This window comes from Carassius carassius, chromosome 26 (genome assembly GCF_963082965.1).
Source record: "Carassius carassius chromosome 26, fCarCar2.1, whole genome shotgun sequence".
NCBI classification, from domain to species: Eukaryota; Metazoa; Chordata; class Actinopteri; order Cypriniformes; family Cyprinidae; genus Carassius; species Carassius carassius.
This window is the reverse complement of record NC_081780.1, coordinates 1,688,699-1,694,880: the sequence shown is the minus strand read 5'-3', so window position 1 is coordinate 1,694,880 and position 6,182 is coordinate 1,688,699.

Sequence of the window (6,182 nt, the reverse complement as noted above, 5' to 3'; positions counted from 1 at the left end):
ATTATGTTTTTAGAACTTCACAGATATTTAATGTACAAATATACACATACTGTATACGTATAAACGTATAAAATACTTTTAAAATGTTTTTTAAATTGCTAGTCAATAATTACAAATAAATGTCAAATTTAATGTAAAGTTTTGAAGTAAATAAAAACTTAATAGTATTTTTTTTTTTTGTAAAACATAATTCAATAATCTTCATTTACAACTTTGTAAAAATATTTTGCATAGTATGTATATGTGCCAATAAATTACTTATGTATTGTTGGTATTGTTTTTATGCTTATAATTTAAATTATTGCTGAAATGAGAAAATGTTAATATCTAATAATTTTATGTTAATAATAATAATATTATTACGTAATGTTACTAATATTTTGAAATTAAATTTGTACTTTTTACTAAAAAAAATTTAATTACAATTTTACAGAAGGACCTAATAGATGTAGTGTATGAATGGCAATGAATTACAAATGTATTGTTGCTTATAATCAATATAAATTCTAAATTGATTGTCAAAAATATAAATACATTTCTTTTAAAAATATTAGTTGAAATATTAGTTGAATAACTTTATATTAGGTATTATTAAATGTATTTATTTTTAATATTAGTATTCTAAGTTTTATAAACTTTAAATGTATAATAATTTGTTCTACTTTTATTAAATCAAGTACATTGCTATATATGAATAACAAATAACTTTATTTTTATTTATTTATGAAGTGACATTCGGCCAAGTATGGTGACCCATACTCAGAATTTGTGCTCTGCATTTAACCCATCCGAAGTGCACACACACAGAGCAGTGAACACACACACACACACACTGTGAGCACACACCCGGAGCAGTGGGCAGCCATTTATGCTGCGGCGCCCGGGGAGCAGTTGGGGGTTCGATACCTTGCTCAAGGGCACCTCAGTCGTGGTATTGAGGGTGGAGAGAGAACTGTACATGCACTCCCACCACCCACAATTCCTGCCGGCCTGGGACTCGAACCCACAACCCTTCAATTGGGAGTCCGATTCTCTAACCACCAGGCCACGACTTCCCCGTAAATTCCCCGTTATTTATGAACAACTTCAGAGATATGTAGTGTGCCTGTGGCAGTACCTTTAAAAAGTATTGTTTTATGCTTGTTTGAATTGGGAGTACTTCTGGAAGCATAGCAGCTATTAATCTATCTGGCCGATCAGATCTTCCGTCTCAGAGAATCAGACATGTTTTGGATGCTAATCGAATCAGGCCCAGTCTCTCTGCTCCATTGATTACCATGCACTTCCTCTAGAAACAGAATATAGAGTTTGTCAGGCAGATTGATATGACGCTTAATCTAATACAGGAAGTACAGCGATGGAAAACATTTCCTTAGCCTGCATTATAAAGAGCTACCAGACTTTCCTATGCAAAACTACTGTGTCTACCAGAATGCTGCCGTGGTTGCTATGGTGTTCACGGTGGTTGCTAGGTGGTTGTTAGGCTGTGCTTGGTGGTTGTTAGGGTGACCTGGACAGGGTGTTGCCATGTGATGTGGAATAAACAACTAGTTACCATGAAGTAACTGTGGTTGCTAGGGTGTTCTGGATGGTTGCTAGGTGGTTTGTTAGGGTGACTCTGTCAGGGCGTTGCTATATGATGTGGAATAAACAACTTGTTACCAAGAAGTAACTGTGGTTGCTAGGGTGTTCTGGATGGTTGCTAGGTGGTTGTTAGGGTGACTCGGTCAGGGCGTTGCTATATGACGTGGAATAAGCAACTAGTTACCAAGACGTAACTGTGGTTGCTAGGGTGTACTGTGTGGTTGCTAGGTGGTTTGTTGGGGTGACTCTGTCAGGGCGTTGCTATATGATGTGGAATAAACAACTAGTTACCAAGAAGTAACTGTGGTTGCTAGGGTGTTCTGAGTGGTAACTAGAGTGTATTAGGTGGTTGCTAAGTGGTTGTTAGGGTGTACTGGGTGGTTGTTAGGGTGTGCTGGATGGTTGCTAGTGTGTACTGTGTGGTTGCTAGGTGGTCATTAGGGTGACTTGTCCAGGGTGTTGCTTATTTGATGTGACACAAACAGGTACCGCTACATAAAACAGTGACATTTATCATCTGAAGGTTCTTCAGTGAATGCAGCTGATCAGTGTGAGTCTCTGGAGGACGTTTGACTGAAGCTTTACTACAAGAATCCCTGCTTAGTATTCATCATCATCTCTCTCTCTCTCTCTCTCTCTCTCTCTCCACAGGGCCGTTACTGAACCTCTGCACAGATGCAGCTGCACTTCAACACTGTTCAGAGACACTGCATCCGTGCCTGCTGCCATCTGGGAAAAAAGACGGTCCATAAGTTTTCCAGAGCTGTTTAATCAACTTCAGAACCGTAAGTGGTCACATTTTATTTTCAGTGATGTTCTGAAGAATTAGCAGGCTTTGCTATGGCACTCTGGTGTTCATTAGCTGTAATCCGTCGCGATCAGGTGTGTTTTGGCACAATATGCTGCATCTGTGGGAGATTTGCTTGTTTCGGCCCACAGTACCACGATCCATGCGGTTACCATGGAAGTCTGCACACTACGGGGTTTCGCCGCCGCAGACGAGGGCCACGATGAAACAGCGGTTTGGTGAGTATAAAGTGTAAACCGAGCTCAAACTCTGAACACTGGACACCAGGCTCACAGTGGCTCTGCACAAACACATCTGTTTGATTGTCTCTTTATCACAGCAGTCAGATCTTGCTGTCGTTTGATTTGCCCTCACACTTTTTACTTTTGTTGAAGTTGAAGTGGAAACACATTAAACTCTTATTGTTGCTCACATTTAGGACCCCAAACACTTCTGTCCTGCAACAGTTTTTGAACTGAAGGAAATTGCAGTAGTGTAGCATGGAAATAAATGTATAGGTTATAATCAATATCACTTGTATTTTATCTACTGAAAATTATAAATAATATATGTTTTTGAATAATGCAATTTATTACACTTATATTGCATATTACAACCCGAATTCCGGAAAAGTTGGGACGTTTTTTAAATTTTAATAAAATTAAAACTAAAAGACTTTCAAATCACATGAGCCAATATTTTATTCACAATAGAACATAGATAACGTAGCAAATGTTTAAACTGAGAAAGTTTACAATTTTATGCACAAAATGAGCTCATTTCAATTTTGATTTCTGCTACAGGTCTCAAAATAGTTGGGACGGGGCATGTTTACCATGGTGTAGCATCTCCTTTTCTTTTCAAAACAGTTTGAAGACGTCTGGGCATTGAGGCTATGAGTTGCTGGAGTTTTGCTGTTGGGATTTGGTCCCATTCTTGCCTTATATATATTTCCAGCTGCTGAAGAGTTCGTGGTCGTCTTTGACGTATTTTTCGTTTAATGATGCGCCAAATGTTCTCTATAGGTGAAAGATCTGGACTGCAGGCAGGCCAGGTTAGCACCCGGACTCTTCTACGACGAAGCCATGCTGTTGTTATAGCTGCAGTATGTGGTTTTGCATTGTCCTGCTGAAATAAACAAGGCCTTCCCTGAAATAGACGTTGTTTGGAGGGAAGCACATGTTGCTCTAAAACCTTTATATACCTTTCAGCATTCACAGAGCCTTCCAAAACATGCAAGCTGCCCATACTGTATGCACTTATGCACCCCCATACCATCAGAGATGCTGGCTTTTGAACTGAACGCTGATAACATGCTGGAAGGTCTCCCTCCTCTTTAGCCCGGAGGACACGGCATCCGTGATTTCCAACAAGAATGTCAAATTTGGACTCGTCTGACCATAAAACACTATTCCACTTTGAAATAGTCCATTTTAAATGAGCCTTGGCCCACAGGACACGACGGCTCTTCTGGACCATGTTCACATATGGCTTCCTTTTTGCATGATAGAGCTTTAGTTGGCATCTGCTGATGGCACGGCGGATTGTGTTTACCGACAGTGGTTTCTGAAAGTATTCCTGGGCCCATTTAGTAATGTCATTGACACAATCATGCCGATGAGTAATGCAGTGTCGTCTGAGAGCCCGAAGACCACGGGCATCCAATAAAGGTCTCCGGCCTTGTCCCTTACGCACAGAGATTTCTCCAGTTTCTCTGAATCTTTTGATGATGTTATGCACTGTAGATGATGAGATTTGCAAAGCCTTTGCAATTTGACGTTGAGGAACATTGTTTTTAAAGTTTTCCACAATTTTTTTACGCAGTCTTTCACAGATTGGAGAGCCTCTGCCCATCTTTACTTCTGAGAGACTCTGCTTCTCTAAGACAAAGCTTTTATAGCTAATCATGTTACAGACCTGATATCAATTAACTTAATTAATCACTAGATGTTCTCCCAGCTGAATCTTTTCAAAACTGCTTGCTTTTTTAGCCATTTGTTGCCCCCGTGCCAACTTTTTTGAGACCTGTAGCAGGCATTAAATTTTAAATGAGCTAATTAAATGGATAAAAGTGTAAAATTTCTCAGTTTAAACATTTGCTACGTTATCTATGTTCTATTGTGAATAAAATATTGGCTCATGTGATTTGAAATTCCTTTAGTTTTCATTTTATTAAAATTTAAAAAACGTCCCAACTTTTCCGGAATTCAGGTTGTATATATATATATGACTTGTGCTAATTCAGTCTACTCATTTCAGCAAAACCCACAAACTAAACTCAAATTAGTATTCATAAGTTAGCACCGTGTTAGTTATGCATTTATTCAAATATGCACACACCACATCAATATGAGATGGAGCGTCAGATTGTGGCTTTTATGTAATGGACTCGTTTCGAGAGGATTTGATGTTTGGAGTCTGTTTACAGTCTCTCTGGTGGGGAAACAGCAGAAGAAGAGGGTAAATACATTTTGCCCACTGCTGTGCTGTGAAACACCATGAATTAAACATGCAAGGCATTCTGGGAGATCGGAGACCAGTGACTTGGGTGTGAAGACTCATTACTGACTGAGTTTAAGATGTAAGTGGGGCAGCAAGGTTTGGTTAAGGCCATATAATATTGCAGAAAGAGCAATATTTTTATTCATTATAAGCATTACGTTGTTTTTGATTATTTTTGTCATGCAGGTGGAAAACGAGACACAAAACTATCAGTCTGATGTAAAACTGCATGATCAGCACATCTGATGCACCGCAGCCTGCAGCTGCAAACACCATTGATGCCGTTTTACAAACCCACTAAATGAATTTATGGCTCATCATTCACGCTGATGACTGAACGTGTGTCCTGTTAAAGCACTCGTGGGGAGAATCTGAACAGCTCTTGCGTGATTTATCCACAGCTCAGCGCAGCAGCATCAGTATGTGACAGAGAGAAGAAGGTGATTTATGGAGCTGTTTGTAATTCAGAGTCTGGCCTTTGCTGCTTATTACTGGTTTAAACAGAATGTGTGACAGTGGAAGCTAATGAGCATCTCACAAAAACACCTTCAGGTCAGACGTCATCCCTAAAATTAAGTGTATTGTATTATAATATATATTATTTATTTATTGTGTGTGTGTGTTTGTATATATATATATGTGTGTGTGTGTGTAGTGTACAAAATATATAAACTATTAGGATGTAATCGTTGGAAGTGGAAGAATATTATTTATTATTATGTTGTTTATAAATGCATTTAAATATAGAAATGTATATATTTTCTATAGAAACAAACAGTGTTTGTGTGTGTATGAGTATAAAAAATTATTTTAACTATATATTTAGGTCTTTAGATTTAGGTAATTAATTAATATAAAATAAATGTTTTGAATTTTTTAAATTTTCAAATTTTATAGACTTTATATATTTTTTACATTTCTATCAGCAATTAATTGACACATACGTAAAACTTTAATTTTTTTATTATTTTCTTTATTTAGATTAACACACATTTAAAATTATTTACATTTAAATAATTTACCATTTTAATAATAAACTTTATGTTGCATTAATCTGGGTAATTTTTTTTTACTTTTTTACATTTCAAATGGCAAAGTAAGTTTAATATTCTTTAAAACATTAAACAAAGCTTTAATATTGTATAAATAATTGACAAAATGATTTGCATAAAATGTTGCGTTAAATTAATATTTTTTATTATTTGTACATTTCATTTGGAATTTATTAAAGTTTAATATTATATAAATATAAATGATATAAAACTTATTGACAAATACTACTACTACCAATAATAATAACAACCTATCT